Source organism: Ambystoma mexicanum, chromosome 8 (genome assembly GCF_040938575.1).
Source record: "Ambystoma mexicanum isolate Mex_15411 chromosome 8, UKY_AmexF1_1, whole genome shotgun sequence".
NCBI classification, from domain to species: domain Eukaryota; kingdom Metazoa; phylum Chordata; class Amphibia; order Caudata; family Ambystomatidae; genus Ambystoma; species Ambystoma mexicanum.
In genome coordinates, this window is record NC_090929.1 from 1094173567 (window position 1) to 1094200694 (window position 27128).

Here is a 27128-nt window from a genome sequence, read left to right on the forward strand (position 1 = left end):
AACTTGTTCATTGGCTGCCTGGTGTACCTCAGAGTCCGGTATCATACATGAACACGTATAGAGCATTTGGCCGTTAATGTGTAAGTATTTCAAAAGAGCCACTAAATGGGTCCACTCGCACTATCCCTAGCCAGATGCACACCCTGTCCATGTAGGGTGATGCTCTCCCTAGGTTTTGCTGGTGTGCCGCCTATCTAATAGAAATGGTAAGAGGGAAGCTATCCCTATTTCTACAATGTATTTTTCGTATATCGTGTTTTTTAATAAAAGGAATTAGATCCAATCTCGACTTTGGTCACACACTGGACAGTTCACAGAGGAAAATTTCCATTTCGGCTGAACACCATTTCTTTATTAACCCCCGATGAAGTGTGTGCACAGTGTGAGAAGACACGGGTGTCGTGTCATTCAAAAGTGTTAAAAACCTTTCTTGTCATTAGCATTCAATTTTGTGCGGTGGGTCAGCTGCTTTACTAGCTGCTCATGATTTAACTTGAGACTATTTCCAATAAAGCGCAATTCATCAAATAGACATGGACAATACTATGTAGGTAGAACAATCAGCAAAAATGGTTGGTTCACATATACTGTATGCCCAGATCCATTTAGGGATATTGTACACAGATGGGGCCAACCAGTTTCAATGGCACTTTTAGTGCGGTCCTCTTCTTCAGGACCAGTTTTTTGCAGTGGTGCAAGCAGTCACAGTGTCCATCAAACAGGATGGCGCATCCAGACCCAACCTTGGGGCTTAGCTCTGCGGCTTGTGCCTTTAAATATGGGCAGGAAGGGCAGTCCTTTTTCTTAGCGGTCCGTCTCACAACGTTGGGTATCAGCGAAGTTCACTCTGGATGGTTATTCGCAGTGGCTGCCACGGGAGACCTGCGCGTGCCGCAAAAACAAATCATTCCTCAGAGTCTCACAGGTCCCAGTCATCCCTGCCAGTCCTCCCACACTCGCCTCTGGGCCCTGCACTCGCATCCCCATCACTGCACTTGAGAAATGACCCACGAGTTGGCTCTCTACTGCACTTACCCCAGTCTCTACCGACTAGGTGCACTTGGAACCCTCCACCCCCAGGACTTGTCCCCCCCAGCTCTCCCTCTCCTCTAACCGTCTATGCACTTGCGCGATCTGAATGCACCTTCCTGCAGATCGTCTGTTCTGTTCCCACGTGCCTTAATTGCACTTGGAAAAACGGCAGAATCGTCATCAGACGTATTTGCTGTTGTCTAAACTGTTAATTGTAGATATGCACTTACTGTGCCTGTGCAGACTTTATTGTTTCCGAATTTCATGGGCTCTGAATGACTGTTATTTTTTCCCCATGTTCCCACCCTCCTTGAGCGCTTTGAAACACTTGCCTTGTGTATAGGCGCTTTACAAATACACATTACCATACCATACCATGTCACGTGCAGTTTTACATGTGAGCGAATCGTCACTTACAATGCAAACTTTACATAGGTGAGCCCTCTGGTTCCGGCCTTTGGTTTCATTCATTCATTCATTCATTCATTCATTCATTCATTCATTCATGCATTGTGTCATTTGTCTACCTCGCCTCTTCCCTCCCAGGCCCTCTGCACTGCACTGGCCAGCCACTTCACGGCTGAAACTCAGGACATTCTGTGTTCTCTCTCTCTACCCCCCTCCAATCCCCTGCCATCCTCGGCCCCTCCCCCTCCCACTCTTTACTCCTTCTCTCCTATCACAGCAGATGAGGTCACTTGAGTTGTCTGCTCTATGAAGGTCTCTTCCAACCAGGTCTCACCCTGTTCTTCAAGAACTATTAAGGATCACATCGGCTCCCTTGCCCCTGCACTCGCTGATTTCTGTAATCACTCTCTTGCCACTGGAACTTTCCCCTCTTCCCATAAGCACTCCCTTGTGCACCCCCTCTCGAAAAAGCCTTCTGCCAACCCCTTATGTCAGGCTAACTACTGCCCCATCTCTATCACTCCCTTCCTTGGGAAGCATTTGGAGAAGTTGGTCTTCCCCCAACTGACCCATCATACTGAGCTTGTTGGTTGTCTACACAACCATCAATCTGAATTCCAAGAATCCAGAGGCACGGAAACTGCTATCCTGAACATCCGTGAAGAAGTGCTTGCCTCGCTTGAATCCAACTCATCCGATGTTCTCATTCTACTCAATCTCTCCTCTGCTTTTGACATGGTCAACCACTCCATCCCCATAAAGCGGCTCCATGACACTCTTGGTATCTCGGAGCGGGCACTGGACTGGCTGTTCTCTTTCCTCACTGACCACCCTGCCCAAGTTAACCTAAGTTCTTTCTCCTCCCCCATTTCTATCTCCACGTGCGGCATCCCCCAGGGCTCTATTCTTTCGCCTTGGCTCTTTAAAATCTATCCCTCCAATCGTGCTCACCTTATCTCCACTTTCTCACTTTTCCCCAGAAGCGCAATGTCTCCAGAAATCTGGTACTCTCCAGGCTGGACCATTGTAACAGCCTCTTCCTCAATCTAACTTATTCTTCTTTCCACCCCCTCCAGCTAATCCAGAACTGGGCTGCAAGACTTATCCTTGGCCTCATGTCGAGGGACTGCATCTCTCCAGTCCTAAAATCTCTCCACTTGCTGCTGGTTGCTGCAAGGATTACATTTAAATCCCTCTGCATCATCCATAAGGCTGTATGGGGCAGGGAACCACGCTATCTGCAACTTCCTCTCACCAAATACTCTCTTCCCAGATCCCTCTGATCCTTCGGCTCCAACTCTCTACTAGTTAAGCGCTTCTCTAAGCAGAGAGTGGGTGGCTGTTCTCTTTCCTCGGCTGGCTCCCTCCTCTGGAACAGCGTCCCCCATTCTCTCCATCTGGGGCCGAATCTCCTCAAGTTCCGCAAGCACCCCAAGACCTTCCTCTTCTCCTCCTCCTTCCCTCCCGTGCTAAACCCCACAGCCGCTGTGATTGGTGGCGTGAGCACTTATGTGTCCTTCAGGGTCCTGGCCTCTGTCCAATCGTCCGCAGCATCTACCCTCCCCCTGCACTTGCCTTCGGGCACCAGCTGACCTGTGATGTCTTACAGGCCTGCAATTATTGTATTGGCCGGTGACACCTCTTCCACCAAGTGGTGACTACATGGCCCTTACCTGTTGCCTTTGCAACTTGCTCCGTGGCACTTCCCCCCTTCTATGGAAGCTCTAGCACTTACCCACTCCCGCATAAGTGCCTTACAAATGCCCAATAAAATAAAAAATAAATACAATTTCCTATAGCGCCTCTCGCCATAATTAAGGTCCCAACATGCTTTTGGATAAACGGCCTCGGAGGGACCGGAGTCCAAACATTTAGGAGACGCTATTATGCATGTGTGCACTTCAGCCGTCAAAGTTTTTGTTAAAAACTGTAGACTGCCTGCTGCCTCCCCACCCGCTGCCACAGCTGTACTGTCTTTTCAGATGCCTGTGCTGTGACGATTCTTCCATTGGCCTTCTCGCACCTCTAGATGCCCTATCCTCACACGGACTGGCCTCTGCCACAGGCCTACTGGCCTTTTAGAGGCTGTGTCTTCACAAGGGGATGCTTCTACCTAGTACTACTGGGCTCCCAGAGGCCCAACGAGACTGGGAAAGTGACATTCTCACAGCTCTACCATCCCTTCTCGTGTCACATCCTGACATCTAGCGCTTGGACTAGCTTTCCAAGGGCATGGTTTAAACTATTAATGACCGTTAGGGCCAGGATAGCCTTTCAATGGGCACTCGGGGGTCTAAAGAAATAGCACCCTCCCAATTTTTGGTAGGCCACCCCCCCTCCCACAGGGTGATTGTGAACCAGGGGTGCAACGAAACCTACATTTCGGGGGGGGGGACTAAGGGGTGATGGGAGGGTCCACTTGAGAAAATAGGCGGGCGAACTTCTAGGCTCCGCCCCCACTGTTCTCTACCCCCCTGCCTCCTATGGTCTGGTGTGGGGACCAACTATCAAATAGTATATTTTAAAGCACAATATGCAGAGAGGCGATGGAAGTCTTTCTTGGAAGGAGCAGCTTTAAAGTTTTACTGCGTTTGTTCAAGTACATTTTTCTGAACAAAGACAGTAAAACTTTAACACCACCAGTTTCGGGGAAAGGCTTCCTTCACCTCTCTGCCTAACAAAATGCAAGTGCGCACATCCAGAGGTGCACAAAGGCTAACATTTAGGTGGGGGCTAACCCTTCAAAATTTGGCAGAGGCGCTAACTTCAGAGGCAGTGGAGGAGTGGCAAACCTGCTTGTATAGGACCATCTAACTTCATCACTCATTGCAATGAGACTATTCTAGTGCAGCTTAAATGTTACAATCAGTTAACTCTCTCCTTTACGGCTGAAACACCCACTTCTTGCAGCTGCTGAAGGTCCTAGAAAGTGTGAAAATGGCAGATGGTGTGCAATGATAGACTGAATATCATAGCATAACAGGACATTGCAGAGTGTGGGGCAGTGCTCTGGACGGCCCAAGCAACTACAGTGGCTGGGAGCAACAGGGGAGAAAATGTAATGTTGGTTCTACCACAGTTAGTCCGCTATACTAGAATCTCTGGTGCACTGACTGGTGAGACTATGCCTGTCGAATCAAGTGTTACGAGACTGGAGGAGGGTCAGAGCAGAAATAATGCAATTCTATGTGACAGTATTGGAGCCACAAGCAGAGGAGCACCAGTGTACACCAATTTGTCCCTACACTTATTAAAAGTGTCCTGCTGTAAGGATGTAAACGTAATCACGTATAAGCACTCCAATTTTTGCATTTGAAGTCAGGGTGAGATTGCATTATTTGCCCAAGATCACACACTTGCAATAACCAACGAAGCTGTGATGTTAACCCACTCTTTCAATTTGGGCACAGGCATCTTCTTCCACGCTTTACTTGCAACAAATATTTAAGTTTTTGGTGTCGCGACCTACAATAATACTGTCCTATAGAGTTTAGCTGCAAAATACACAAATTGCATAGTAAACCCTCATGACAACATGTAAATCCTCATAGCAGCAGGTTGGGCCACAATATCAGTGTACCTTTATTTTCCACATCCTGAACGGAAACTACTAGATGCAAAAGGCAAAATATCCAGATACCCACTTTATTTTCAGCGCTTTAAGACACACAATAAAAGTAAGTTGTGTCATAAACTCACTTAGGTTTGGAGATTCATCACAAACCTGTAGCGTGTTGTTATGTAAGGTGTTAAGAACATTCAAATAAGGACATCAACGCAAACTTCACTTTTTAGCATATCAGACCTTATGGGTATGAACACATTTTCAAAGGGTGCTTTATTGTGTTGTTCGAACTGTCACAGATTCGCAAGGTCACTAGTTGTCTTTCAGTTGTGATTTCCTCATCATGCATAATAAAGGCTATGCGGCTGATGACAAAAAAACGTGTTGTCGAGTTCATTGGGGACACAACCTGTTCGTGGGGACAAATGGGAGGGGGGGGGTCGTTGGGGGTTCAGCCCGGTCAGCTCAATGACGTTGCTCGCCTAGTCACTGCTGAAACACGCGCTTCCACCGTTCTTAGTTCTTCCAACCTTTAAAAGGCTCCTAAAAAAAGTGCCAAGGTGACTGCTGTGGAATTCAGCTCACCTGGAGCGCAATTTAATTCTGAACAACCCCCAACACCGCTTCGCTGCACTTGGCAAGGACATTTTTAATGGTGAAAATAAACTCCTGGGAGGAAGGAGGGAGACGGGTGGGGCTGTGATGAGGGAAGTGGCTGCTCCCAGGACCGGTTCCTGCGTCCAGGTGATCCAGCCGCAGCCTTCCCAGGCACTCGCAGGAGGTGCCCCGCAGCGTCGCACCCAGGGCAGGTGAGTGGCCGCTCTGCTGCGCACATTGCGGCCGTCTCAGCGCGCTGGTGTGAGTACTATATCGCGGAGTGGTGTTTTTTTCTTTTCATTTTGGTACCGCGACAATGACGTTTTGTATTTTAGGTTCAGTGCTAAGAGAATAGGTAACAGCCGGGATTGTACGGGTACTGACGTCTCGCACCTGCCCTAGGGTGGCGGGAGGTCGCGGGTATTTAGCGTTGCTTGAGCTCGCGGCACTTTACGGCTGCTTACAAAATATCAGACAGACGGATTAATCCGCAAGAAAAGGCCACCATTGGCCTGAGGTAAATTAGTGCGCAAAACTCGCAAACAAACCGAAAACAGATGCAGGTGATCTGCTAGCGGATTGGATTGCTGTATTTATATGTGTTTTTGTTCGTGCCCCCGGGGGTTTAGGGACATTTTACAGAGAGGCGTTTTCCATCCGATGGAATGATGGCATGGCGTGTATATATGGGAGGAGGGCAGGGGGGTGTTTGGTTTTTACATGCCGGAGCATATTAGCAGTGGCCCCGGTCCCCTGGTGCGTTGCTGTAGAAGCCCCGAGTATGGCACCAAGTGAGGCTGTTGGAGTCCTGAATGGCCTCGCGCAATGCGGCCACTCAACACCCGCAGTAGGCCTGCAGCATGCACTGGGCCCCTATGCGTGAGTCCCTGGGGGCTACAGACAGGGACGGCGTCAGGGGCTTTCAACGTATTCAAATGAAAGGGGCCTCGAGCCTCACGGCGGCCCCCAGCAACTGCCCCCATGTTGCCAGGGCGGCCCCCAGCAACTGCCCCATGTTGCCAGTCAGCACAGTCTTGTAACACAGCAATATACTCTTTTCTCTATTTACGTTCTAGGTCTTAAAAAGTGTCCTTTGCAGCGCTTGTCGCATTAGAAGCGGTGTTTCCTGGAGCCCTTCCGGGCGTCAAATGCCATGGTATATACAGCAGTGTTATTACCTCAATACCTTCTAGCACTGGTTCCTCCACATCAGCCACTTGCCGACAAAGAAAGATTTATAGCTCTTCAGCGGGTATTTAGCGTTTAGCATCCTTGCTGGCTGGCCGTTTTGTGATACGTGGTCCCGATTCACATTATCTTTGTCGCCATTGTAATGTTTACACCCCAGAGGAGCCTCTGACTGGTTTTCGCTCTTGCCAGGGGTCCCCCGACCATCATGTTGAAATGGGCACACACACATCTTCAGCAAAGCCTGGCCACAGAGTACAAGGCACCGAGATTTAGCAATGCAGAGCGGATCCCCCTTTGGGCGCTCCTTTACAGAGTCCGGATCTATAGCGGAACCGCTTCCTCGTGCAGTGGGGCGGTGTGTTAAGGCAGACGCAATTTCCCCACTATTTCTGGGTAATAATTTGCTCCACAGTAGATCTTGCCCTGTTTATTGGCGTGCCTTCGAGAGGGTGACTGCATATATAGCAGGTATTTCATTTTGTGTTCTAATTGAGTCTGGAAAAGATCAGGGCTACACTAATGTCGGGACTCGGGGCTAACTAGCCTTTTGGTTGTAGCCCCTGAGCTTCTATCCGGGGCTACAAAAAAAGACCCACGGCTATTGCCCCCTCCCAGCAACGCCTCTGCACTCGTTACACAGCTACTTTAGGTGACTACGAGGGTGGGGGAGGGGCACTGCCCTTATAACTCTCGGACAAGCCCAGCCCAGGCATTCTGAGGCCGCCAGGGTACTGATTTGGAACAGAATAAATTGCATTATCAAAACATACTGCACAGATCTCAAAGCACCAGGGCTTGTCTGGAAGTTGGTGTATTGCGCCCGCGCCCATCCCCTCGTTTCATGCTTCCAGACAGTAGATTGCCCCGGAAATGAAAAGGCAAGGACTGAAGCGGTCTGTGGGGAAGGAAGTTAAACCAAGCAGGTGGGGTTCAAACAGAGGCGGGGCAGGTTAAAGGAAGCAGGTTAGTGCTTGTAACCCAGCTGAAGTAGAGCACGAATAAGGACGTCAGGAATTAGGTAGGGGTGCGCCAGCGTGATTGGAGGGGAAGGGAATGTTTTCATGAGGCCGGCTTCCCAGAGTTGAATAGGCCATTACTAAAAGTCGTGGCATTAATGGTCCTCCTTACAAGTTTGTCAGTATTGTAGTGGTAGATCTGCCGAAATCCCACCAAACTTGATTGCTGTTACCGCCACTTGGCCCCGCTGACTTACCTGGAAATACAAGTGGTAGTAGGGTGGTGTGAGTTCTGTATTTTTAGAGTCTATAGGACTCCATGCGGATTTCGGCTGAATTTCTGCTGGTGTTAATTCCACTGATTTTTGGCAGTAAGGTGTATGATTTATTTACAGCTTTTTGTTGAAGGTTTATCCTCCACCTTACCACCAACTTGTGGTGCAGCGGTGCTGTAATGTGGTGGTAACGGAATTACGCCCTGTTATCGCCGTTTTTTACTGCACCGCCATACTCCTAATGAGGCCCATAGTGAGGGCTCATCATATGTTCTGAGGACCCTTGAAGTATGTCCGTTTTTATTATCCTGGAGTACATTTAATTTCTGTTACAAAGCAAGCACCAAAAACAGCCATTTTATGACCTCAAAGCCTAGTGGTCAAGTCAACAATAGACTGTGTGAAAGGCAACGTGGATGGACACAAAAACAGTAATTAGAGAGGGATGGGCCAGGTGCCTAGTTTTCTGTTTGTAGTGAAAGCCTGGCACCAGAGGCATTGCCAGTGGGCTAAAGCCCCGGTTCTGCGTATAGAAGCTCAGGGGCTACAACCAAAAGGCTAGCTAGCTCCGCATCTCGACAGTACCGACATACGCCTAGCCCCAGATGTTTTCCAAACCTAGCAACACCCCTGATTGGTACCCTTTGTGTGAAATTATCTGGAAGTGGTGAGAATGTCTTTGGCACTGGGGTCGTCATAATTTAAGGCCTTCTGCAACACCTGTGTTTTATTGTTACCGTCGGTGTGTTGATCAAGGGAGCAGCAGCGCAAAGGCCCTCCTACTTAATCCCGAGGAGCTGAAAGGCACGTGCAGAAAAGTGGGAGTAGAGTGTGTATTTTATAAGGTTAAAGAAGGAGCTAATTGAAAAGGATGGTCTTGATTCGGTTTCCAAATTTCCGGAGGGTGGGTGCGAGTTGGATGTGGATTCATGCTTGTAGAGGTAGCCAAGTATGCACTTGTATTTGAAGACCTTTGATGCAAGCAGCAGGGTGACAGATGCTTCCCACAGACCATGGTGGTGGTGATGGGTACGCCAGGGGGCAGGACCAGTGGTCGAAGAGGGCGGAGCGCTTGGGAGTGGTGCTCCTCTACTTTTTATTTTGAGGTGTTACTGTTCCCATACATTTATTTTAAAAAGAAACAGTTCTGGCATGGTTTGGTTATAAAATAAAAGCGTAGGAAGAAGTTGAAACTTTCACTTGAGTGCATTGCACTGAACATTCCCTTAAACAGTAGGTGTTTTTGGGGGTTTGGATTGTACATGGGAGGGATGTGGAGATGGGGTTTGTGGGGGCAGCCAGCAGGGAGCATAGTTCCACTACTTCTTTTCGTACACTTTAACCACTGGGCAGGACATGTCCTTCATCTAAGTAATATAGGAACAGGAACTGTATGGAGACTGAAGCTTGGTTTAGCACAGATGGGATTGTTGATACTGTGCTGTATTTGCTATGTGTGTTTTGAAGAAGTGGGAGCTGTCCATGTGGTATCCAAGAGACTTTGTGTAGTGTGTTAGCAGTGGGGTGAAGCTCTGAAGTTTCATGGTGGACAGCCACGTCTGGATGTGGGGGTGTCTAGTGTTGCGAGGCGTAGAAATTATGTCTTTGAGGCCTGTAGTTTGAGGTAGGTGTTGGACATTCAAGTCTGCACCTGGAAAAGGCAGGCCACGAGTTGCAGGATGTATTCAATGGATATTTTCAGGTAGAGTTGTGTATCCTCTATGCATAGGTGGATGTTGTGGCTGGCAAGGGGTATTACTGTGGACTCATGGTCTCCCACTCTAAAAGTAGCTGTCTCTTTGTTACCTCTGCATTTTCTTAGCCTGTAGGTCCATAGGAAGCCATTGGCATCAATGTGTGTCAGATGTTGGATGGCTATGGCTCTCTCAAGGATGTTGCCTAGGAAATAGAATTGTGTGACGCGGTGACAGTTGCTGAGGCCACCAGGGACATGTGTTGGGTATTTGAGCAAGGGGAAGATATGTCAGGTTTTGCAGGTGCTGGAAAGGTGCACTGAGTGAAGGATGTGTTGATGAATGGCAGGATGGGGTGAAGGTCTTAAATGGATAGTAGCTTGATGATGGAAGTTGCTAGTAGGATGTTGCTTAGATGGATGCAGTGATCTTCGGTAAGGTCTTTCATAGAGAGTCATTTCAAAGGTAGGCCATGTCCTTGATATCCCGTTAGGATGAGTAGCTACCAGGCTTTCTGCTTTGCTGTAGTGTCAATGTTTTGGGGGATCTTGCTGATCTTGTCCTCTAAAAAGTTGTTGATGGTGGATTTCTCAGTGGAAAGTGTTATGGGAGAATCACACAGGGGTGTAATGTATTGTTGGACTACCATGAAGAGAACCTAGTTTTTGGCTTTGGCTATGATGTTCTGGTAGTAGGAAGCTTTTGTTGTAGTGGGCATTTGTTTTCTAGCAGTCTGGACTTCTTAAAGTAGCATCAGGACAGATGGGGGTTTGGGTGCACACAAGCTTTTCTGTTACTTTTTTGTGATGTGGTGTTCCTGTGTATCACTAAGCAAATGCCTTGGTTGTGATGGGTCATTGTCATTCTGGAGTATGTATGTTGATGATTGGTTGGAGGGTGATGTTGAGTTATTCTATTAGGGTGTTGCAGCATTTGGTTTGGGGTCATGAGTAGAGTGTGTCAAGGTTGATTAAATCTTCCCTGAGTAGTTCTAAATGAAAGTCTTTGAAGGGTCGGGATGTCTGCTCGATAGGCTTGGGGCTGGCAGCAGTTAGTCAGTGTGACGTTGTGTATGTTGACGGGAACATCAAAGTGATCTGGCCAGTTGAGATGCAGGGTTGTATTGTATAGGATATTGGCAAAGTTAATGAGTTCCAGGATGTTGCATTTGTTTGAGTTGGGTCGACTGTGTGCTCTTGTTGGCTGTGTTACCTAGTAGGCAAACTCATTAATTCATGATTCTTGGTCTTTGGCTGTCTGTAACTGAGGTTGAAGGGGGCGGTGCCATTGGGGGAGAAGGGTTGTACAGTAGAGTGCTTTAAAGAGGCAGATTGTGGGCACTAGGGGCAGAGGGTATGTTGAAAGGAAACTATGACTTGTGGATTATGGCAAGTCCTCCTGATTGGAAAGCTGTAGCCTTTGGGAATGGGGATGCCCAAGACGAGGGTAGTGGTGGTTGTCAGCCTGGTTTCAGTGGTGAAGAGTGCTTCCAGGTTGTGGCCAGTGATGATGTTTGCTATGCCAGCTTTGTGTGAGATTCCACTTCTAGGTCTTATAGGGGATGCTATGTTGGTTGTCCTGAGGGTGATTTGGATGAGGTTCCTGTGGTTTGGCGTCCATGTTGAGGTTTGTGGTATTCAGTGTTGGTTGCCTGTTGATGGGTTGTGGAATGTGTGTGGTGAGACATGAGACACATGAGACATGACTTGACTGAGGTACTGTACTAGGACTTTTCTCAGTCCTCATGGGACCAAACAGGTTTGTATATAGACAACTCTCCTGAAGTTTGTGTGCATCTGTGGTTGGTCCAATCCATAGCCACATCCATGATCTTGTTTCTTTATCTCCAATACATTTTTGGGTGTGGAGTAGGCCTGAGCCCCGCAGTTGGAGTGATGGGCTTTAGTTTCAGAGTGGCTTGTTGGTCTTGTGGATAGTGCAGGAACGGGAAACTGGGAGGTGTCCAAGAAGAATGCTTGCTTCGGTTACATTTGCTTGGGGAGAGCAGTGAAACAGTCTTTCAGAGGTAGCCACCATCATTACCGAATGATTCTAACATTATTACTATTGTACATTGTATGTCTATTATACATGACTTGGTGTTGGAGAGCATGACAATGTCTGCCATAATGCAGGAACACACTGCAGTTATTAAGTCCTTATACCTTTCTATGTCAATTGGTAAATACACAATTTAAGCATTTAAGGGGTGCATTTAAGGAACACGCCAATGTGTTTTGCTGCTTAACTATGTTTAATATACAAAAACAAATATCTCACAAGGATCCAAACTGCATTTGTTTATGAATGACATATTGACTCCAGTGAAGGGGCACACAATCTATGACTCCAGAGGGAGATAAAAGGGGCATGTCCCCCTCCTCCCTCTTCCTCCTCAATGACTCCTTCAGGACCAATTGTTGTCAACTTTCTGCTTTAACTGCATTCAATATATATGCTTGCATATAGCTATCTGTACACCAAAGGCAGGGCTGGTGCAATGATTTTTGCCATCCTAGGCAAAAGGTAACTTTGCCGCCCCAACAACCAACCCCACCACTCCTTACTATATAATCCCCTCATCCCAGATTTGTCCTTGTGCATGTCTTGGCCACCATGTTCACAAGTTACAGTTTTTTCATAAAGTTTTAGACCTTTTCATAACAAAGTCCAATTAAATCACTCTTACACACCAACCTACACTATATGATGCATTGGCTGGATTAGAATCTATGTCCAGATCTTTACAGGTATCAGGGATGGCAGAGAAATACCCTTTGTTTGACTACATTCACAGGCGAGTGGAGAGAGTTCCTTTGGCATCTCAAAGATGGAGATGAGAACAGGAGTGAGTTAACAACCGTCTTCGCCAAGCGGGTGGTACAATACCCAAAAGTACCATCTGGTGTTTCAGGAAATCCACCTGGTGATTGAGCATTCTTTAATCAGGCTGATGACCGTGGTAAGCACAGCTGTTGCTTGACTGCACCCATCACACCCATGCACATACACCTGCCCATCACAGAAAGTCTCCACTCCCGGTCTGCTCAGTACGCCCATTAGCCAATCTCAGACTGTGAAAGAAGGTGGGAGGAGAAAGCGGGGGAGTAAGTCCTAAGACTACAGGGCAGTGTAGCTTGGCTGGAGCATATGTGCGTTTTTGGAGCACAAGGGCACTGTAGGCAAAGTGCCATCATCCTCCTCTATGTTCAATAGCTCACCCATTGTATTATTAGTTTCTCCGTCCCTGCATTTTGATTGACATTTGGTGGGTCACACCTTTTTCCATCATCACATTGCTTGTATGACATTCCAAAATATTCAATTTGTGTAATAATTTTCACAGCAAGTTTAATGTTTCACCAGTATTTTAACATCAGAATACCCAGCTAAAACATTGACAGGTTGACTACTATGCATTTCCCCTCAACAGGCACATATTTTCAGCGAGCATGCTTATCCTGGAATTATAACCTGCACTGGATGCAAATATACTAATAGATGGTATGCGTATTGTTTAGATATTTTTGTACTTAGTTTATAAAAGAAATATGTGGGGGTGGGGAAAGGGTGAAAGTTAATGTAGGAGAAAGTATGGGTAGCGTCGGAGGGGGTCTCCCCCTGCATTATTAAAAGAAAAAAGCGCAAAAATACAAAAGTAATTTTAATTTTTCGACCAAATAAAATTCGGTAATTTCTCATTCGTTATTTTATTTTCGGTTATTTCATGGACAACTGGCAAAGATAGTAATGCTTGATCTCTACAATTCAATGTTGCTTTACAAATTAGCTCAAAAATGTACAAATTAATTTGGCATTTTTGTTAAGATTCCAAGAAATGCCTGATTATGCTTGCAGCTGTGAATTGACCAAGATATAAAGGATTTCAACTATCGAAATATCGGCTGTGCTCAAAATAAACTCTTATTTATTCATGAACTGTTTTTCAAGTCGCATAAATAAATATGCATTACTTCCTTCCACTTGAGAAAAAAATCACTGCAGCATCACTACACTGAGCTACCCTCCCAGCATTGCCTGCAGTCAGGTCTAGCAGGGTCTTCGTGCAAAATAAAATGTTTTCGAGTAAATGTGCTGCAAGCACAACACACTTCAATCCATTCTGAGATTATGTGGATAAGGACCTTTACTCCTTGTTGCTGAACTTGCGTGAGGCCTCTACACTGACCCCATGTTCCCCATGTTCCGACCTGAGAGGTGTACTTCCCCTGGCCCATGCTCTACTGCCAGAAGTGCCAGGAGGGTTCTACCATGACTCTGTGCTTATCTGGTGTGAGTTGCCCAGTTCTCACCACCTTGTTTTATCAACATTTCTTCCTGCTAGGCCTCTGTGCCTTTATCTCAACTAGACTATGCACTCTGCTGCTCAAAACTGTGTCAATAGGCAATAGCCCTACTACGACTTCCATGTTAGAGAATCCTAGACATGTGAGCACTGTGAGTTGCAGCAGGGCACCCCCTAATTGCAGGAGGACGTTATGCAGCTACTTTAAGTCAGACTGGTTTGCACCTCTTTAGTGCTTGATGAAAGCAGAGGGGAAGACCTGCTCTTTGGTGCCCCTGATGACCCGCAGCCTAGGCAGTGGCCTAGTTTGCCTAGGGCTTGCACTGGCCCTGACCAAAAGTGTATTAAAACACCTACAATAGGTTTGATACACATAAAACCAAATCAGTAATGCAAAGTCAGAGAAAGTGGAGATTGCGCCTCTGAGCCATACAGTCGTCCGTGGCCCTGTGTAGACTACTCTTTCCTTCGTAAGGAGTCTGATTTCTCCCTCTCTCCAGTGCACCACATTGGCTCTTTTCTAGTGTAAACTCAACAAATCCTCTCCCTGGTCAAGGACCTTCTGAATGCACCCAGTGATCGAAATGGGTGGGAACTAAAAGGTACAACGTTCCTCTGCCATTGTACCCTTACTTTTTTCGTCCGAGTGGGGTGAGCGAAGGGCAGTTTGTGTCCTGCAAGTGATTCACTGGCGTCCCAGCTTTCTGAGCTACCATGAAAGGAAAGCTTAGCTTTAGTTTATGTCAATTGCCTGCTGGGAAAACGAAGCCCATTCCTAAGCCATCACTTTGATTGGCCCCTTAAGCAGTGCAAAAGGAGGGTCATTGCAAAGTGGAATGGTGCAGTAAGTTGCATGCTCTGTGGAGCACTGAAGGAAAGCAATGGTGATGAGAAGCATTTTCTTTAACTGTGTTTCTTTCCATTTTGAAAATACATTTGCTCAACACAGTGTTGGGGGGTGGGGGTGTAGTGGGGGAGAGGCAGGACGGCGGGTAGGGAGTTTGTATTCGGGAAAGGTGGGGGACAGGCGGGCGAGCACTGGGCAGCGGGATGGCATGAATGGGGATGCAGGTGTTATAGTTCCTATTTTTTTCTAAACTTTAACCATTGCATGCCCCATCCTGCTGGCATTTCTTGGGCACCATTCATGTTCTGCACTCCCTTCTGTGAGGCTGAACCCACTGGCATACTCCCATGTGCCAGCTCTACTACGGACTCGCTCGTCTCACCCCGCCCCTTCTCATCTACATTTCTGATGGTAATCCCCAAACTCATTGATTTCATTTTTTTGTGGCAAATGTGTCAAAGTGCTGTACACAGCAACAGCTGTATATAGGAATAGTCACGAATTGCTGCAAATACAACTATTCATCTTCACATCTTTCAGTTGTAGGACTTTTATAGGGGGACTTATGGGTAGAAAAAGCATTTAAAGTAAACTACATGATGAAGTTGCAGAGTGGTAGGAGGCTAAACATACAGATGGCGGAAGACAGTTCCAGTGTATGAGAGCCATCCAAGTGGAAGAGTTAAAGTTGGATGGGCAACACTGCGATCAGCTAGAACCAGCATGGACCGAGGAGAAGACTGAAGACACCAAGACGAGCCGGAAAACAAGGGCCAGTGCAAGGATCTATGCCGACTGGGGCCAAGTGACATTTAGGAACCCCATACAATGAGGCCAGATTTGATGTTCAAAAAAGTTCACCCATGTACCCCTTATGCTTTTTGTGCCCAAGGCCTCTGCCTGGAATTGACTTATTGTAGCACCGAGCAGAGGACAAACCAGGAAGGTAGTTAAAGATTGTACAAAGACACCATAAATACACACAGAAAGAAGATGGAGGCCAGAAAAGTTAGGTATGGGAAGAAGTGAGATGAGCGAGTGAGTCTAAAAAGCAAGCAGTGGAAAGATTTGATGAGAAGGTGAAGTGGAATTAAGGAGTAAAGTGTCAGACCAAGAAGCAAGCAAGAACATCTTTGCATGTTTTATTAAATCCTTTTGGTTATAGGTTTTAACAGTGCTCTTGCGGCCAATCGACCCCTTCAGAGCACATTGGGGAAGGGATAGCAGGAAAAGAACAATGATTATCTGCAACTCCCATGAGATATTGACGGGCCCAGTTGGCGATCATTGGGTTTGAAGGCATGCTGATACCATTGGACAGCCAAGGCCCCATGTAAGAGGTGGGCCGATCAGGTTCTTGGTGCCTGTTGTTGGGTGTCCGTTCTGCTGGTAGGATTGGAAGACCATGGAGATGCAGGTCACCGCTGTTTCGTATATTGCCTTGTGTGCAAGGCAGAAGGTCATGAAATGGACCCGTTCCCTCATGCGGAGTGAATTGAAACAATTCACAGCAGAAGATATGTGATCACATTTGTAGACTATAAATGACGGGGTGGGATAATTTTGTGTCTTCTGTATTTTAATGGTGTGTTATTCAAGATAAAACGTTTGGCAACTGTCCAGCCATGATGTTGCAACTATGACGAGAGTGCTTCAGTGTGTAGTAGTTATTATTGGCAGGATTCAGCGTAGATGGTGGAAGTCCACTTTGACGCCCATGTTTACTTGGTGAGAAAAGGTCAAGTCGGCTTCCAACGCAAAACTCAAGTCAGCTACAAATGTGACTGGTTCTTCAAAATACCGCACAGCTGCAATCTTCATGAACGAGAGACTCAGATGTGTTGGAAGGTTGAAATGGAAGAACATAATAATAAATGAGCCCCATTTCACGCCCTGATGCTTGCGAGCTTTCGGCGCGTTACAAATATATAAATAAATAAAATAAATAAATGTTGCTTGAGGGGGACCTGTAGGTGGGAAGAAGATGGTAGAATGTGACTTTTTGGAGCACAGAACAATTTTCGATGAATTCTAATGAATAAGGACATATAATTTTTCTGTCCTATGGTGTGGATTACCTTTTTCTCTTGTTCTATAGAATGTGGATAGCAGCCACAAGTGGGGGTTGCACGGTAGAAGAGGGATTTTTCGCTTTATATGGATCGTGATTTTGGGAGTGGGATGCCATCAAGGAGTTGTCGGCAGTTAAAATGGTGTCGCATAGATGCAAACGGAAAGACAAGAAGGACAAAATAGATTGGAGAATCATTACCATGGAAGCGATGTGACAGACCAAATATAGATGCCTTGATGGATAGAGGGGGTGGGTAGATGAAGAATAGTAGATGATCCAGATAATGATAATGCTGTGTTATTTATATAGCGCCTTAATCCAAAGCACTTTACAGAGCACATATTTTACATACAATATCACCCAACCGAAATTGGTACTCATTTATCGACCTAGGAAGGATGAAAGGCTGAGTTGGCCTTGCTGGGATTCGAACCTGCGACCTGCAGATCACGCTCAGTTCGCAGCAGCGAGCGCTCAACCCGCTGAGCTATCTTACCGATAACTCCTGACTGGTCTTGCCTTGTGCTGCGGGTCCATCTGACCCTTGCGTTGCTTACCGCTGTGCATAGCAGAGACAGGAAATTCATAAAACTCAGTCAAGAAAAGGTAGCTGTACTAGTACCGCTTCAACACATGTTGCATGACTGTGCATCTGTCAGTACAGCTACATGAAGCGCTGGGCTGTGTTTTGGGCACATCTCGCCCTCAAGGCATCAGGAAGTTTCAAACGGGCAGTGATCTGCCCTAATTCTCAAGCAGCAAGGAAACAATCTTCCCTCTTCAATTTCAGTGGCCATATTTCAATAACCTGCCCCCTTCAGTCCTCCATCTTGGATATCCTACTCTCACTGACTGATAAAGCAAATACATTAAAAACGTTTAGGCTCACTCCTTGCTAAAATTAATTCTGGGTTCTAGCTCGTCATTGTGTAACTCATCAAAATTAAAATTCCATATGACTGCATTAATTATCAACTATATGTGTTGCATGTGACAGCTCATAAAAATTCAAATGCCATCGTAGAATATTCAAATGGGCCAATTCTCTTGGCAAGTCAATGGCAAGAAAATGTATGACAAAGACATTTCTTTAGCAGAAAATATATTGCAAAGTAAGCAGAGTGTGACTCCCTGAATGTCCCACTTCTGGTAGTCCTGACTATGACCCTTCATTGGGTAGTCTCCAGAATTTCAGAGCTGAAGCAAACTGAACAAGAAAAAGTTTAACAAAAATACATGTAAAACATCATATACTCACACATATGAAATAATATGAACCAAAAACATTGGTCTGGGTACGGTTTTGTTCAGAAACAAAGCAATGTCTGTAATTTAATTCAAGCATTTTCTTTTCTTGAGTCTCCCAGGTAATACATCCAAACTCCTTTACCGTTACAGCATGCAGTAATTACGGGGTGCCCACAAAAAGTCTGCATAATTCCAAGTCATGCAGACCTTTCCACTATTCCTCACGTTGGAGTCCCATAGGACCCCACAGGGATCATTTCTGCACCCGGTAATTACCTCATGCGGTAATGCTTTTCTATGGAGGTATTTACCAGCACACACTAGCAAACTGAAAAAATGTTTTGGTCATGAATATTGTAGATAGGAGGAGCAGTACAACATCCATGGGGGTCATTATATGGTTGCCAGTATCCTGCCAGTAATTCTGGTGGGATACTGGCAAACTGACCTACCTTTTCGGCCACCTGATATCCCGGTAATACTAGGATATTCCAGGTAGCATAAAGGTTGGTAAATCCCCATTTGGACTCCATGGAGGGGATTGCCAGTATTATACTGGCACTGGTAATTACTGGTGCCGGTAATACCAGCTGTTTTTTGCCGGTGGGGGCCTGATTTACCTCCAGCTTTTGGCTGTAGGTCAATCATTGACCACCACGACAAACCTGTACTTTCACGGAATTACATCCACTTTTAGCTGCACTTTTCCTCCACCACAAAAGTTATAATGATCCCCAAAAATGACAGTTACTGGGTGTTTTACCCCTACCACCAAATTTGTAATCCGCCCCATTGTGTCGATAAGCAATCCCAAAATAGACTTTCATGCAAGAACACGCCAGGATATAAACTGCTGATTTTGTGTTATAATTTAATAAGAAAGCACATGCAGACATCATGTGAACCATTGTAGCTAAACTGTTTATTCAAACAATTATTTATACAATGTTTTTTGAAAACAATGGCTCTTATCTTTATAACTGGTGTGCTTGGCGACGCCGATAAGTTGACTTATAATTGTCTCAAAGATTCTTGTCTATCACTTGCTGCTAGTGAACTGTTATTCACACTCTTGTCGCGTGACAGCGTCTCACTACAGTATAGCGGCAAAAAGCCAAGAAAGCTCAAAATTAAAATGAAGACAAGTACTCAAGGAGACCATGCGCCAAGTTGAGTTTCATCAGTCAATATTTAATGATACGTCAAACAAAGTGCCCTTCTGATGAGACGTGTTTCGGCGATTTGCCTTTATCAAATCTGGGCTTATTGCATCATTCTTCTGTAGTCTTTGTATTCTGACTTGTAATAATTCGGTAAATCCCGATTTCACGGCATCCCGATCATACGGGTTGGCTCTTCTCGTGCCCATTAAGACAGTAAAAAACTGTCTGGTCCAGTGGGAGCCCAGATAATGGTTTAAGAGTTAGATTTAAATCTCTCCTAACCCTTCTGCCAGGAAATGCGGATGACATTTTCTATAATATTGTCCCTCAGGATTTGGAAATGTTGCACAAAATGTTGCGCTAGAAGAGAAGAACTTTTCAACACAGTCTTACATTGGCACAAACCCAAGCATCAATAGGTTGGATAAACAATTCATGGCACGGCACCGACAATGTGATGGGATCAGAGTTATTAATACACTCTATGATACAATGGTCAACTATTGTTTATTGACAGAGCTCTGGATGAACGAGTTGCTAAGTGGAGAAGTCATTGTCGCCGAAGAAGACACAGAGGTCGGAATAGCTGCAGTGTTCAGAAGGGGTTGGTGCTGCCTCTGAATACATGGATAATATCAGACATAAATGATATTGTGTGATCATTAAACACCGCATTAAAAAGGCCCTGTTGTAGAACGTAGGTAAACACATGCCCGTGAAGAAGTTATTGTTATTGGTCACTTAGCCGTTTTGCAACGAAACATGTTGGGCAGGCTTAAATGAAATTGTAAACTATCCTTTGTACCATAATTGTATACAATTGTATACATTAGAGTGAAGACTACTTGTGGTGAAAGATACATTTTTTAGCATACTGTGTCATTAGGGTTGTCTTGTTCTGAATGTGGATGCAAGATACATCCTCCCAATTGATGTAAGATTGCACAAGGCACTTAAAGGCATGGTCTAGTAAAAAATGTTATTTAAAAAATAGATAGGCAACATAAAAAAAAAATACTAGCATTATCTTTTTTAAAACTTGCTATGTAAAATTTTGAGCTATTCAAGCTCAAAATTCGCAAAAGCAAGCACATGGGCGCATCCATTTTGTGAAATGGATGCCCTCCTGTGCTGGCTTTTGCTTTTGCAGCACTAATGAAGGAAAAGCCAGCCAGCTGTAGTAAACAAATCTACCGCTGGGTGGCTTTCCCTTCATTAGTGCTGTACGCGGAGGACAGGGACCGGAGACCAGAGCAGGAAAGCTGCAGCTGAATCTCGGTAAGTGCTATTTATTTTTTTTTTAAAATAAGCACTAGCTGCGTTTTTTTTTCTAAGTTTTCCGGGCTGGAGGAGCCCGGAAAACTTAGAAATAAAACCGCAGCTTTAAAAATGTTGTATTTATGTTTGCGGTCGCTTTTGAAGCGACCGCAAACATAAATACAACGTTATTGTGTTGGAAAACGCTGCGTTTTTTCTTTCCAAGTTTCTCAGGCTCCTCCGGCTCGGAGGAGCCTGAGAAACTCGGAAAGAAAAACCGCAGCGTTTTCCAACCCACGGGGAGCCCGAGAGCCCCAAATGGGAAAGCAGATTCAGGCAGAAACAACGTGGCATTGCGGAAAACAACCGCGTTGTTTCTGCCTGAATCTGCTTTCCCATTTGGGGCTCTCGGGCTCCCCGTGGATTGGAAAACACTGCGGTTTTTCTTTCCGAGTTTCTCAGGCTCCTCCGAGCCGGAGGAGCCTGAGAAACTTGGAAAGAAAAAACGCAGCGTTTTCCAACACAATAACGTTGTATTTATGTTTGCGGTCGCTTCAAAAGCGACCGCAAACATAAATACAACGTTTTTAAAGCTGCGGTTTTATTTCTAAGTTTTCCGGGCTCCTCCAGCCCGGAAAACTTAGAAAAAAAAACACAGCTAGTGCTTATTTTTTTAAAGAATAAATAGCACTTACCGAGATTCAGCTGCAGATTTCCTGCTCTGGTCTCCGGTCCCCGTCCTCCACGTACAGCACAAAAGGACGGAAAGCCACCCAGCGGCAGCTTTTGTTTACTACAGCTGGCTGGCTTTTCCTTCATTAGTGCCGCAAAAGCCAGCACAGGAGGGCATCCATTTCACAAAATGGGTGCGCCCATGTGCTTGCTTTTGCGAATTTTGAGCTTGAATAGCTCAACATTTTACATAGGAAGTTTTAAAAAAGAGAATGCTAATATTTTTTTTTATGTTGCCTATCTATTTTGTAAATACATTTTTTTACTAGACCATGCCTTTAACTGAGGAGTAAATGAGCGTGAATGTGTGAGAACAGATTTGCATTTTTTATATTTGTGTATATTTGGTTTGATGTGGATTAGCATTTTTTAATATTTTCCCCAAGTGTTTGTGTTTATACAGTGTTCATATATCATAGACAGGGTTGATGAATTCGTAATTTGTTATATGTCATTATTGAATTGATTCATATTCCATTGTACTATATGGAGAAGAAGAATTAAACGATTGGATTACTAACTGTATTTTTCTATGTTGCGTGTTAACCCTAGAAGTGAAGACCTTTTCAACACAGTTTTACATTGGCAGAAACCCAAGCTTTAACAGGTTGGATAAACAATTCCTTCCTTGTCAGAAAAGAAGCTGACAAGAGAGGAAATATTATGGGTATGTTTAAGCAGGGTTATGTTGTGGAAAGTCATCATCAGTCAAGTGAAATTGATTGTTTTGTGAAACTGAGGTGCAATCCAAATGTGTATTAACAGGAAGTTATGAGTGAATTGTTGACAGACTGGTGCACACTAGGCTTGTTAGCAGTCATGATTGACATTTTGGGATATTGCATATTCAAATAATCTCAATCATGTACATACTGCCTCCTGTGAGCGTCGAGCAGGGTCCCACTTCGTTGGTCTGCTTGTCTCCCCTGCAGAGCGCTCCCCCTTGATGCAACCGCTCTTGTTCCTCTGCACCTCAGCTGAGCTCTGATCTTGCCTCCATCTCCCCCATCCCATTGTCTCTTCGCTTCATCCAGTTCCATGTTTCTCCCTTCTGTGCTACTTCCCCTGAGCACCATGATGAGCTTAACTTCGCTCCCCGCTTCTTCCACACTGCTGCATATTGGCCGGCTACAACTTCAGTGACTTCCTGCACTGCCACTTTTTTCACAGACAATACATAAAGGCCTCCTTCATTTTTTACTGACTTACACCACACGCGCCAAATCTGCCTATTTGCACACTGCCAGTTGTGTTTAAAAAGTATGCTTTTTCCTCTCCTGTAGAAAAGTCAAATCGGCCCATTTGCACATTTATTTATTTATTTATTCAGATTTGAATAGCGCACAGCAGCTCGGGAGCATCGTGGCGCTTGTTACAGTGAGTGGTGACAACTTAGTTACATAGGTATCAGAACATAGAAGTCACAGCTTAGTTACATAGATAGCAAAACAGGCAAACATATTGCGGTCATATAAGTACAGTTAGTTTGTATCGCAGCATGCGAGAGGTGAAAGAGTAGAAAGGAGGGATACAGCAAGAGTTTAGTTGAAGAGCGCAGTTTTCACATTTTTGCGAAATACATGGATAGAATTATCTGCTCTGAGTGCAGAGGGGAGTGCATTCCATAACTTGGGGGCAAGATATGGGAAGCCTATTCCTCCAGCTTTAGCTCTGTGGATGCGCGGGATGGTGAGTTGGTTGGTGTAGCATGTTCTTGTAGGCCTGGTAGATGTGGGTCTAGATAACGTGTCTGAGAGGTAGGAAGATGCAGTGAAATTGATGCATTTGTGTGTGGTGGTAAGAATTTTGAAAGTGATACGGTCGTTGACTGGGAGCCAGTGAACAGATTTTCTTGCTTGCGAGATGTGATCTCTTTTTGGTATACTTAGGGCTGTCCTTAGTGCGTTGTTTTGGGTGGTTTGGGGTCTGTTTATGTTTTTAGAGGATGTACCGGCAAGCAGTGTATTACAATAATTAAGCTTTGCCCCTTTGTTAGCTCTAGCTAAAGAGAGACAGTTGTACTTGGTTAAGAAGAGTTTGATGGCGTTGATGAGTTTGGTGCTTAGTGCTTAGGGCGGAGGCGGAGACAATAGCACTCACTTACTTGTTTATAGATACTGTAGCATCTATATGGACCCCTAGGGTCTTAACAGATGAAAGTACTGGGATGATGCAGTTGTCAATATTAAATTTGGTGTAGAGACAGTCTAGATTGGCTAGAGTGGATTTTTGGCCTAAAATAAGAATCTCAGTCTTGTCCCCGTTAAGGCAGAGGCCATTTGTGGCCATTGAAAGCTTGTATATACATTGCTGGTTGTGTTTAAAAAGTAGTCCTTTTCCTTGCCTATAAAAAGGTCAAATCTTCCTATTTGCACACTTCTAGCTGTGTTTTTAAAAGTAGGCTTTTTCCTCGCCTGTAGAAAAGCCAAATCTGTGTGCTCCTATGATTGCTGCTGTTTTTAGCTTTTTGACCCCCCCTCCTATCACTCTCGGTCTCTCTGATCCTGTTCTAGCCTCCAATTGTCGTGCTCTCCTGCTGTATGTTGCAACCTTTTCCTCATCCTTTTACACTTCGCCTGATCATGGCTTTGCTGTGTGGCTAGTTGGGTCGTGCTCAGCAGCCCCCCCCTTTCTTCTTCACGCTTTCTCCTCAGTGGTGCTCCTAATCTCCCCCATCTTCTCTAATTGCTTCTTTATCACCTATCCTACCCCTCTGTCAAAGACTGGAATGAAAAAGTTCAAGAAGGATCTTCTGGTCTCCAACCCTGGCCTGGCCATTGCTGGTACATATGTCAATGCTTCTTCCAGGCAGACCCTCACCGACATCTTCTTTGTTGTTCCTTCTCCAGATCTTTGGGTTCCCCACATGGTCTCTTTACTCTCCCCTTTCTCTTCCTCTCCCATTAATGGTGGCACCCGCTGGGAGGTACTCATGGCATCCTTCCTTTCCTCCAGGGTCTTCATTAATGTCTCCCATAATGGCACTGTCATGGCCCAGGACTCTAAACCCAACCTCCTCCTTCTTGATAGGCATTTCCCGTCTCTCACCAATCCCCCCCCCCCCTCGTACCTCTCCTCCATAGTCCTCCCTCTGGCTCCTCTGCCATCTCCGATAGTTGTACCACACTTCTGAACCCCGCCTCAGAAAACCTTCAAAAGTGGCAACCTTCTCCACTTAGCCACCCGCATCTCAATTGCTGCCATCACTACTCTGGCATCTTTTTCCTCCTTGAAGACCTTGACCTAGATGGCCTTGCTCTCACTGAGACATGGTTCATGGACAGCTCTGTAACGTGTTTTGATACTCTCCTCCCTGAGGGTTACAAGATCCTCTCTAAACCCAAGTCTAAACGGCCTGGGGGCAGAATTAACCTCATCTTCCCCGAGTGGGTACCTGCTACTTTCCTACCCAGCCAGACCTACTCCTCTTTCGAATGCCTTGTCTGCAGGCTTGGTGTCTGTTCTCACCTCTCTCTGACTCTAGCCACCATCTCTAGCCCCCCTGGCCAGGTCTCACACTTCCCCTCTAAATGGGATGACCTCACATCTCCTCTCTTAACTCCCTCCTCCAAGCTCCTCTTCCTCAGAGACTTCAATTGTTACATCGATTCCCCTGATGCGGCTTCTGGGTTTTTCTGCAACCTCTGTAACACTCTTTCCATCTCCATTCTTTCCTCTGGTCTGACGCACTCTGTCAGACACACCTTGGATGCTCTCATCTCCTCAGACCTCCCCACTTCCATCCCTCTCATTAACCCTCTCTCCTGGTCTGATCATTCTCTCCTGTGTTCTCACCTGGACATCCTTGGTCCCCCAGCTAGGATCTGTGGGATCTGATCGAACTTGTTTGCTGGCGGCCGATTTTACCATTTTTGTGTGTGGCCGTTTTGACCACAAATATGTGTAGGGGAGACCCCCCTCAGCCTCCAATGTGATTTATTAACTCAAACCCACCCCCAACATATTTATGTAATCAAACTATTCTAAAGAAAATAGGCTGAATCGGCAGCGGGCAAATCTCTTCGAGCAAATTGGGTAATATCCCCCGGCTAAGCCTCCGACCGCACTGCCAGCTTCCTACTCCTTCATTCGACCGATGAAGCGAGTGTCAGCTGCCGCTTTTTCTGCCACCTTCATTCCCCCTCCAACCCCTTCCACTATCTCTCAATCTGACACAGTCCTCACTAACCTTCAACTCATGAGGATCCGCATGAAGCCTGCTTCCAAGGGAAATTCCATGTATGGTTCCAATCTTGTTGCTCTGAAACGCAAGTGCTGAGTGGCTGAGCGGAAGTGGCAGGCTTTGGGCACATCCTCTGACAAACTGGCCTGCCGCCTGTTTCACAGGCAATACAGACTCACCATCTGCTCTAAGAAGAGGGCATATATCCAAACCTGCATCTCCACGGCCACAAACAACACGGCTGAACTTCTTCGAAATCTGCAAGGAACTCACCAACCCTATTAAAGTCTCCACTTCTCCCCTGCACTCCTTGGCCCTCTGCACCTCTCTGGCCTCTCACTTCACTTCCAAAACACAGGACATCCTCTCCTCACACACCTCTACCCCACATCCTTCCTCCTCACATTCTCTCAGGTCTCACTTGGCCCCCTCTCCCAGTTCCTCCTACTCCCCTATTCTTCTCCCATAACACCTGATGAGGTTTCTAGACAAGTCAGCTCTATGAAGGTCTCATCCAAACAGGTGCTCCCTTGCTCCTCCAGAACTATCAAGGACAACATTGTCTCCTTTGCTCCAGCCTTGTCCGATTTCTGCAATCACTCCTTTGCCACTGGATCCTTCCCTTCACTCCTCAAGCACTCCCTTGTGCACCCTCTCCACAAATAACTCTCTGCCGGCCCATCCTGTCTGGTAAATTATCACCCTGTCTCCACTACCCTCTTCCTGGGCAAACTCTTGGAGAAGCTGGCCATTTCCCAGCTTGACCACCACATTGGATCTGTTGATTGCCTCCAGGACCGCCAGTCTGGCTTTAGAGCCGTCAGAGGCATGGGAACTGTTCTCCTGAACACCCATGAAGACTTGCTCACTAATCTCGATTCTAGCCCTTCTTCCATTCTCATCCTTCTTGACCTTTCCTCTGCCTTTGATATGGTTAATCATGCCATCCTGAAAAAGCATATCTGTGACACCCTTGCCATCATGGATCTGGCACTGGACTGTTTGACAACCTTCCACTCTGACCAACCTTCCCAGGTTCAGCTGGGCCATTTTCTCTCCACCATCTCACTCTCCACCTGTGGTGTCCCTCAGGGCTCTATCCTCTCGCCCTGGCTTTTCAATATCTACCTGGCTCTTCTAGCCCATTTGATCTCCACCTTCTTTCCTAATTTACATTGTTATGCTGATGACACGCAGCTCTCCTTTAAGCTGCCCTCCTTTTCCTCCTCCTCTTCCTCTCTCATTCCTGACTGCCTGTTTGCTATTCAGGCATGGTGCACTACTAATGGCCTCTGCCTTAATGCCAGTAAGAAAGAGAACCTTCGCTTCGGGACCCCTCCCTCTTTCCCTAACACACTCTGGCCACCCTCCTGAGCCCTCTGCCCTCACCCTCTTGTGAAGCAAGAAACCATGGCATCATCTTGGACTCCTCTCTCTCCTTCTCTCCTCATATCACAGACCTGGACAAGAAGGCCCACTTCAGCTGCACCTCCTCAGAGGCATACTCCCCTTCCTCACCTTCCCCCAGAAACTCACTGTCTCCAGAGCTCTGGTTCTTTCCAGGCTCAACTATTGCAACAGCCTCTTCCTCAATCTGCCT

The 27128-nt window shown here is 46.0% G+C and overlaps 1 protein-coding gene across 2 annotated transcripts in view; it reads left to right on the plus strand.

The window, feature by feature from the left end:
• The window catches only part of LOC138472766 (chloride channel protein ClC-Kb-like), a 639821-nt gene that overhangs the window by 298586 nt on the left and 314107 nt on the right, over window positions 1-27128 (plus strand). The window contains exon 1 of one of the 2 annotated variants that reach the window (XM_069611098.1): window positions 5648-5814. The exons of the other annotated variant lie outside the window; for it this stretch is intronic. The gene's annotated coding sequence lies outside the window, so the exon portion shown is untranslated. Of the gene's footprint in view, window positions 1-5647; window positions 5815-27128 lie in introns of those variants that run through there. 2 annotated transcript variants of the gene reach the window in all.